This window comes from Lutra lutra, chromosome 16 (genome assembly GCF_902655055.1).
Source record: "Lutra lutra chromosome 16, mLutLut1.2, whole genome shotgun sequence".
In the NCBI taxonomy this organism is placed as follows: Eukaryota; Metazoa; Chordata; class Mammalia; order Carnivora; family Mustelidae; genus Lutra; species Lutra lutra.
In genome coordinates, this window is record NC_062293.1 from 46,978,925 (window position 1) to 46,989,102 (window position 10,178).

Genomic DNA, 10,178 nt, shown 5'->3' on the forward strand with positions numbered 1-10,178 from the left:
GTTGCACCAGCTTGCATTCCCACCAACAGTGTAGGAGGGTTCCCCTTTCTCCGCATCCTCGCCAGCATCTGTCATTTCCTGACTTGTTCATTTTAGCCATTCTGACTGGTGTGAGGTGATATCTCATGGTGGTTTTGATTTGTATTTCCCTGATGCCGAGTGATATGGAGCACTTTTTCATGTGTCTGTTGGCCATCTGGATGTCTTCTTTGGAGAAATGTCTGTTCATGTCCTCTGCCCATTTCTTGATTGGATTCTTTGTTCTTTGGGTGTTGAGTTTGCTAAGTTCTTTATAGATTTTGGACACTAGCCCTTTATCTGATATGTCATTTGCAAATATCTTCTCCCATTCTGTCAGTTGTCTTTTGGTTTTGTTCACTGTTTCCTTTGCTGTGCAAAAGCTTTTGATCTTGATAAAATCCCAAAAGTTCATTTTTGCCCTTGCTTCCCTTGCCTTTGGTGATGTTCCTAGGAAGATGTTGCTGCGGCTGAGGTCGAAGAGGTTGCTGCCTGTGTTCTCCTCGAGGATTTTGATGGATTCCTTTCTCACATTGAGATCCTTCATCCATTTTGAGTCTATTTTCGTGTGTGGTGTAAGGAAATGATCCACTTTCATTTTTCTGCATGTGGCTGTCCAATTTTCCCAACACCATTAATTGAAGAGGCTGTCTTTGTTCCATTGGACATTCTTTCCTGCTTTGTCGAAGATGAGTTGACCATAGAGTTGAGGGTCCATTTCTGGGCTCTCTATTCTGTTCCATTGATCTATGTGTCTGTTTTTGTGCCAGTACCATGCTGTCTTGATGATGACAGCTTTGTAATAGAGCTTGAAGTCCGGAATTGTGATGCCACCAACTCTGGCTTTCTTTTTCAATATTCCTTTGGCTATTCGAGGTCTTTTCTGGTTCCATATAAATTTTAGGATTCTTTGTTCCATTTCTTTGAAAAAAATGGATGGTACTTTGATAGGAATTGCATTAAATGTGTAGATTGCTTTAGGTAGCATAGACATTTTCACAATATTTATTCTTCCAATCCAGGAGCATGGAACATTTTTCCATTTCTTTGTGTCTTCCTCAATTTCTTTCAGGAGTACTTTATAGTTTTCTGAGTATAGATTCTTAGTCTCTTTGGTTAGGTTTATTCCTAGGTATCTTATAGTTTTGGGTGCAATTGTAAATGGGATGGACTCCTTAATTTCTCTTTCTTCTGTCTTGTTGTTGGTGTAGAGAAATGCAACTGATTTCTGTGCATTGATTTTATATCCTGACACTTTACTGAATTCCTGTACAAGTTCTAGCAGTTTTGGAGTGGAGTCTTTTGGGTTTTCCACATAGAGTATCATATCATCTGCGAAGAGTGATAGTTTGACTTCTTCTTTGCCGATTTGGATGCCTTTAATTTCCTTTTGTTGTCTGATTGCTGAGGCTAGGACTTCTAGTACTATGTTGAATAGCAGTGGTGATAACGGACATCCCTGCCGTGTTCCTGACCTTAGCGGAAAAGCTTTCAGTTTTTCTCCATGGAGAATGATATTTGCGGTGGGTTTTTCATAGATGGCTTTGATAATATTGAGGTATGTGCCGTCTATCCCTACACTTTGAAGAGTTTTGATCAGGAAGGGATGCTGTACTTTGTCAAATGCTTTTTCAGCATCTATGGAGAGTATCATATGGTTCTTGTTCTTTCTTTTATTAATGTGTTGTATCACATTGATTGATTTGCGGATGTTGAACCAGCCTTGCAGCCCTGGAATAAATCCCACTTGGTCGTGGTGAATAATCCTTTTAATGTACTGTTGAATCCTATTGGCTAGTATTTTGGCGAGAATTTTTGCATCTGTGTTCATCAAGGATATTGGTCTGTAGTTCTCTTTTTTGTTGGGATCCTTGTCTGGTTTTGGGATCAAGGTGATGCTGGCCTCATACAATGAGTTTGGAAGTTTTCCTTCTATTGCTATTTTTTGGAACAGTTTCAGGAGAATAGGAATTAGTTCTTCTTTAAATGTTTGGTAGAATTCCCCCGGGAAGCCGTCTGGCCCTGGGCTTTTGTTTGTTTGGAGATTTTTGATGACTGTTTCAATCTCTTTACTGGTTATGGGTCTATTCAGGCTTTCTATTTCTTCCTGGTTCAGTTGTGGTAGTTTATATGTCTCTAGGAATGCATCCATTTCTTCCAGATTGTCAAATTTGTTGGCGTAGAGTTGCTCATAGTATGTTCTTATAATTGTCTGTATTTCTTTGGTGTTCGTTGTGATCTCTCCCCTTTCATTCATGATTTGATTTATTTTGGACCTCTCTCTTTTCCTTTTGATAAGTCTGGCCAGGGGATTATCAATCTTATTAATTATTTCAAAGAACCAGCTCCTAGTTTCATTGATTTGTTCTATTGTTTTTTTGGTTTCTATTTCATTGATTTCTGCTCTGATCTTTATGATTTCTCTTCTCCTGCTGGGTTTAGGGTTTCTTTCTTGTTCTTTCTCCAGCTCCTTGAGGTGTAGGGTTAGGTTGTGTACCTGAGACCTTTCTTGTTTCTTGAGAAAGGCTTGTACCGCTATATATTTTCCTCTCAGGACTGCCTTTGTTGTGTCCCACAGATTCTGAACCGTTGTGTTTTCATTATCATTTGTTTCCATAAATTTTTTTCAATTCTTCTTTGATTTCCTGGTTGACCCATTCATTCTTTAGAAGGATGCTGTTTAGTCTCCATGTATTTGGGTTCTTTCCAAATTTCCTCTTGTTATTGAGTTCTAGCTTTAGAGCATTGTGGTCTGAAAATATGCAGGGAATGATCCCAATCTTTTGATACCGGTTGAGACTTGATTTAGGACCAAGAATGTGATCTATTCTGGAGAATGTTCCATGTGCACTAGAGAAGAATGTGTATTCTGCTGCTTTGGGATGAAATGTTCTGAATATATCTGTGATGTCCATCTGGTCCAGTGTGTCATTTAAGGCCTTGATTTCCTTGTTGATCTTGTGCTTGGATGATCTGTCCATTTCAGTGAGGGGAGTGTTAAAATCCCCTACTATTATTGTATTCTTGTCGATGTGTTTCTTTGATTTTGTTATTAATTGGTTTATATAGTTGGCTGCTCCCACGTTAGGGGCATAGATATTTAAAATTGTTAGATCTTCTTGTTGGACAGTTCCTTTGAGTATGATATAGTGTCCTTCCTCATCTCTTATTATAGTCTTTGGCTTAAAATCTAATTGATCTGATATAAGGATTGCCACTCCTGCTTTCTTCTGATGTCCATTAGCATGGTAAATTCTTTTCCACCCCCTCACTTTAAACCTGGAGGTGTCTTCGGGTGTAAGATGAGTTTCTTGTAGGCAACATATAGATGATTTTTGTTTTTTTATCCATTCTGATACCCTGTGTCTTTTGATTGGGGCATTTAGCCCATTTACTTTCAGGGTAAGTATTGAGAGATATGAATTTAGTGCCATTGTATTGCCTGTAAGGTGACTGTTATTGTTTATTGTCTCTGTTTCTTTCTGATCTACTACTTTGAGGGTCTCTCTTTGCTTAGAGGACCCCTTTCAATATTTCCTGTAGAGCTGGTTTGGTATTTGCAAATTCTTTCAGTTTTTGTTTGTCCTGGAAGCTTTTAATCTCTCCGTCTATTTTCAATGATAGCCTAGCTGGATATAGTATTCTTGGCTGCATGTTTTTCTCATTTAGTACTCTGAATATATCATGCCAGCTCTTTCTGGCCTGCCAGGTCTCTGTGGATAAGTCTGCTGCCAATCGAATATTTTTACCATTGTACGTTACAGACTTCTTTTCCCGGGCTGCTTTCAGGATCTTCTCTTTGTCACTAAGACTTGTCAATTTTACTATTAGGTGACGGGGTGTAGACCTATTCTTATTGATTTTGAGGGGGGTTCTCTGAACCTCCTGGATTTTGATGCTTGTTCCCTTTGCCATAATGGGGAAATTCTCTCCAATAATTCTCTCCAATATACCTTCTGCTCCCCTCTCTGTTTCCTCTTCTTCTGGAATCCCAATTATTCTAATGTTGTTTCGTCTTATGGTGTCACTTATCTCTCGAATTCTCCCCTCGTGGTCCAGTAGCTGTTTGTCCCTCTTTTGCTCAGCTTCTTTATTCTCTGTCATTTGGTCTTCTATATCGCTAATTCTTTCTTCTGCCTCATTTATCCTAGCAGTGAGAGCCTCCATTTTTGATTGCACCTCATTAATAGCTTTTTTGATTTCAACTTGGTTAGATTTTAGTTCTTTTATTTCTCCAGAAAGGGCTTTTATATCTCCCGAGAGGGTTGCTTTAATATCTTCCATGCCTTTTTCAAGCCCGGCTAGAACCTTGAGAATCATCATTCTGAACTCTATATCTGACATATTACCAGTGTCTGTATTGATTAGGTCCCTAGCCTTTGGTATTGCCTCTTGTTCTTTTTTTTGTTGTGAATTTTTCCGCCTTGTCATTTTGTCCAGATAAGAGTTTATGAAGGAGCAAGTAAAATACTAAAAGGGTGGCAACAACCCCAGGAAAATATGCTTTAGCCAAATCAGAAGAGATCCCAAATTGTGAGGGGGGAGAAAGGGGATAAAAAGGGGTTCAGAAAGAAAGAAAAAAAAACTATTAAAAAAAAGAAAGCCGATAAAGAAAAAATATAAAAAGAGGAAAAAATATATATATATTAGATAAACTATTTAAAAAACGTTAAAAAAAGAAAACGGTAAAAGTTAAAAAAAATTTAGCAGAAGAAGAGAAAAAGAAAAAAAAATTGAAAAAGAAAAAAAAATTAAATTAACTGCAAGGCTAAAAAATCATGGGGAGAAAGCCATGAGTTCCGTGCTTTGCTTTCTTCTCCTCTGGAATTCCGCCGTTCTCCTTGGTAGGTGAACTTGGTCCTGGCTGGGTTTCCCGTAGATCGTCTGGGGGAGGGGCCCGTTGTAGTGATTCTCAAGCGTCTTTGCCCCAGGCGGAGTTGCACCGCCCTTACCCGGGGCCGCGCTGAGTCACCCGCTCGGGTTCGCTTTTGGGAGCTTTTGTTCCCTGAGCGCTTTCCGTAGAGTCCGGAGGACGGGAATAAAGATGGCGGCCTCCCGGTCTCCGGCCCGGAGGAGCCGAGAGCCCGGGGCCCCACTCCTCAGTGCGCCCTCAGAGAACAGCGCCAAATGACTCCCGTCACCCTGGCCTTCGGCCGCGCTCCGAGCTGACCGAGCCTGCGACCGGTTCAGGGCAACCCTGAGCTGAGAGTCACTCCTCGGCTCTGTCTCTGCAGCCGGCTTCCCCGTTCTAATACCGGTAAGCTCTGAGACACTCAGACACCCCCGATCCTTCTGCGACCCTGCGGGACCTGAGGCCGCGCTTACCCCGCCTTGGCTTCACCCCAGTTAAGCCTCTGGAGCGATGTCCCTCAGTGGAACAGACTTTTAAAAGTCCTGATTTTGCTCCGTTGCTCTGCAGCTCGCCGGGAGCCGGCCCCTCCCCCCGCGGTCTATCTTCCCGTCGCTTTGGATTCACTTCTCCGCCAGTCCTACCTTGCAGAAAGTGGTTGATTTTCTGTTTCTGGAATTGCTGTTCTTCTTCTCTTCAATCTCCCGTTGGATTTGTAGGTGTTTGCAATCTTTAGATAAGCTATTTAGCTGATCTCCCGCTACCCGAAGTAGTCTCAGCCTGCTACTTCTCCCCCATCTTGACTCCTCCTGTTTACCCACTTTTTAAAGTGGAACATTAGCCAGCTGGTTCAATTCTTAGGAGCATTTTCAATTCATGATATTAAGTATTATTGTATTATGCATTTTATTTTTGACATTTTAACATTGAAAAATATAATAAATGAACTCATATCTGGTGTCTTGCAAAATATTGCCACTTTGGGTTTAATTTTTAAAAACAAGGTTAATCTTGTTACCAATACTATCAGAGTGTAGTTTGTCATAGACTTACTAATATTGACCAGGTGACATTAAAATTTTGAAGTTATTTTTACTCCAATAAAAATATAGCTAATTTCGTGATATTGTGTCTATTAGGGAATCTTTTCCAAAGTTTCCATGAAAAGATCAAACCTTTCATCAACATCACAAACAGTGAATTCAGTGATATTATTTATGTTTATATTCTCATGTGGCAAGACATAGATGCTTGTTTCTGTTTGAAGCACATAATTTTTGCTAAACCCTAAAGACCATCATTTATACTTGAAATCTCCAAATAGTGTAAAGACCAGTCAATTATTTCATTTAATACAATAGCATTGTATAATATCATTTCTAATTTTATAGTCATAAGAAAAAATAAACTAAAAATTTCAGTCTTATTTTTGCTTAAGTTTTTTGTATCATAATTTTTTGTACACTGATCATTGTAAGATTCATTTAATGTAAAATAGGTTTGACGCAGTGCTCTTTGATGCATGCTTATTAAACATGTTGGGATGCCATACGTTCCAGAAAGATTTTCACTTTTTCCTGAAAAGCGTAATTATTTATTTTTCCATTTTTGATATCTCTACGAATCCAGTAAATGTTACCTTCTGAGAAAAGGAATACCAAGAAGACTATGAAACATGCTGATGAATGGGAGAGTTTATGCCCTGTCTCAAAGGTCAAAGTGCTACTGAGCCACAGGGGGTTGCTTTTGTGTAGTAATATAGACCCAGGATCACATAATCTCCCAGCTATTTGGCCCTGTGTCTGGCCTCTGTTGGTACAGATGTCCAACATGTTGTGTCTCCAATGTATTAAGCAAAGCTTTGGATGACTGGTCCAATTCTTGGGAGCACATTCTGTTAAACTACATATTTGGATTAAACTATAATTATTCCAATTTTAGTATATGTGCTGCCGAAGCGAGCACGGATTAAACTATAATTATTAAACTATAAACTATTCATTTGGATTTTTATGAGAATCTTTCAGCTTCTAATATTGACAATTCATATAAAAATTAATATTTTTATATGAATTAAAATAATACATGTTTGCCCTCCAGATGCAGCCTTTTATAGACCTGCCCTTAATCTTGGGCAACATGGTCCCCTCTCCTGTGCCACATTTGCCCCACTCTGGCACTACTGACATTTTGGGCTGGATAATTCCTTATTGTACGTGCTGTCCTGTGTACGGTAAGATGTTCAGCCACATCCCTGACCTCCATCCACTTGTTGCCAGCAACATTATTCCTCATTCCTGCTGTGAGAACCAAAAGTATCCTCAGACATTGCCAAATGGCCTCAGGTGTGGTGTGGGTGCATAATCACCCCAGCTGAGCCCACTGCTTCAGAGAGAGCTCTTACACCTTGCAAACACACATTGGTTCTTCCTCTACTGGGGATCTGGAGCTCGGTTCTGGCATAGCAGGGTCTGGAACCGGAAAGCCCATTCTTGCAATTTAGAGCCTTCAAGCCCCAGGGCAAGCAAGACTCCTTCACTTCACTTTCCCAAGGTTTTGAGAGAGAAGCACCTACATCTTAATATTGTAAAGCCTTGTGTGCTGTGCTTCTGCTGGTGTCGGTGGTGGCCACAGATTCAGAGTGTAGGAAGGGTTGGACCAGTGGAGCTCTGAGGTCAGAGAAAAGACTGAGTAACTTGTCAAGCCCTCCCTTTCATGATAGCATGTGTGCAATGGATTTGTGCATGAATGAAGTGTTGTTTCTTAAAGTGCTGAGCGTCCCGTTTCTTCCGGTTCTGTATCCATAACAATTGCACATAGCTATTGAAAACATTTGAAATATTAAATAATTTATATTACTTGTAATGTTTATACATGTAGGCCAATATAACATGTATGAAATATGATTTGACAGTTTACATTGGCAACTGGATGAACTTTGAATGTTAAATTTGAAAATCAGGAGGAGGAGTCAAGATGGCGGAGAAGTAGCAGGCTGAGACTACTTCGGGTAGCGGGAGATCAGCTAAATAGCTTATCTAAAGATTGTAAACACCTACAAATCCAACGGGAGATTGAAGAGAAGAAGAACAGCAATTCCAGAAACAGAAAATCAACCACTTTCTGCAAGGTAGGACTGGCGGAGAAGTGAATCCAAAGCGACGGGAAGATAGACCGCGGGGGGAGGGGCCGGCTCCCGGCGAGCGGCGGAGCAACGGAGCAAAATCAGGACTTTTAAAAGTCTGTTCCGCTGAGGGACATCGCTCCAGAGGCTTAACTGGAAGCCCAGGCCGGGTCAGCGCGGCCTCAGGTCCCGCAGGGTCGCAGAAGGATCGGGGGTGTCTGAGTGTCGCAGAGCTTACCAGTATTAGAACGGGGAAGCCGGCTGCAGAGACAGAGCCGAGGAGTGACTCTCAGCTCGGGGTTGCCTTGAACCGGTCTCAGGCTCGGTCAGCTCGGAGCGCGGCCGGAGGCCAGGGTGGCGGGAGTCTTTGGGCGCTGTTCTCTGAGGGCGCACTGAGGAGTGGGGCCCCGGGCTCTCGGCTCCTCCGGGCCGGAGACCGGGAGGCCGCCATCTTTATTCCCGTCCACCGGACTCTACGGAAAGCGCTCAGGGAACAAAAGCTCCCGAAAGCGAACCCCAGCGGATTACTCAGCACGGCCCCGGGTAAGGGCGGTGCAACTCCGCCTGGGGCAAAGACGCTTGAGAATCACTACAACGGGCCCCTCCCCCAGAAGATCAACGGGAAACCCAGCCAGGACCAAGTTCACCTACCAAGGAGAGCGGCGGAATTCCAGAGGAGAAGAAAGCAAAGCACAGAACTCATGGCTTTCTCCCCATGATTTTTTAGCCTTGCAGTTAATTTAATTTTTTTTTCTTTTTCAATTTTTTTTTCTTTTTCTCTTCTTCTGCTGAATTTTTTTTAACTTTTACCGTTTTCTTTTTTTAACGTTTTTTAAATAGTTTATCTAATATATATATTTTTTTCCTCTTTTTATATTTTTTCTTTATCGGCTTTCTTTTTTTTAATAGTTTCTTTTTTTTTTTTCTTTCTTTCTGAACCCCTTTTTTCCCCTTTCTCCCCCCTCACGATTCGGGATCTCTTCTGATTTCGCTAAAGCATATTTTCCTGGGGTTGTTGCCACCCTTTTAGTATTTTACTTGCTCCTTCATAAACTCTTATCTGGACAAAATGACAAGGCGGAAAAATTCACAACAAAAAAAAGAACAAGAGGCAGTACCAAAGGCTAGGGACCTAATCAATACAGACATTGGTAATATGTCAGATATAGAGTTCAGAATGACGATTCTCAAGGTTCTAGCCGGGCTTGAAAAAGGCATGGAAGATATTAAAGCAACCCTCTCGGGAGATATAAAAGCCCTTTCTGGAGAAATAAAAGAACTAAAATCTAACCAAGTTGAAATCAAAAAAGCTATTAATGAGGTGCAATCAAAAATGGAGGCTCTCACTGCTAGGATAAATGAGGCAGAAGAAAGAATTAGCGATATAGAAGACCAAATGACAGAGAATAAAGAAGCTGAGCAAAAGAGGGACAAACAGCTACTGGACCACGAGGGGAGAATTCGAGAGATAAGTGACACCATAAGACGAAACAACATTAGAATAATTGGGATTCCAGAAGAAGAGGAAACAGAGAGGGGAGCAGAAGGTATATTGGAGAGAATTATTAGAGAGAATTTCCCCAATATGGCAAAGGGAACAAGCATCCAAATTCAGGAGGTTCAGAGAACCCCCCTCAAAATCAATACGAATAGGTCCACACCCCGTCACCTAATAGTAAAATTGACAAGTCTTAGTGACAAAGAAAAGATCCTGAAAGCAGCCCGGGAAAAGAAGTCTGTAACGTACAATGGTAAAAATATTCGATTGGCAGCAGACTTATCCACAGAGACCTGGCAGGCCAGAAAGAGCTGGCATGATATATTCAGAGTACTAAATGAGAAAAACATGCAGCCAAGAATACTATATCCAGCTAGGCTATCATTGAAAATAGACGGAGAGATTAAAAGCTTCCAGGACAAACAAAAACTGAAAGAATTTGCAAATACCAAACCAGCTCTACAGGAAATATTGAAAGGGGTCCTCTAAGCAAAGAGAGACCCTCAAAGTAGTAGATCAGAAAGAAACAGAGACAATATACAATAACAGTCACCTTACAGGCAATACAATGGCACTAAATTCATATCTCTCAATACTTACCCTGAATGTTAATGGGCTAAATGCCCCAATCAAAAGACACAGGGTATCAGAATGGATAAAAAAACAAAAACCATCTATATGTTGCCTAC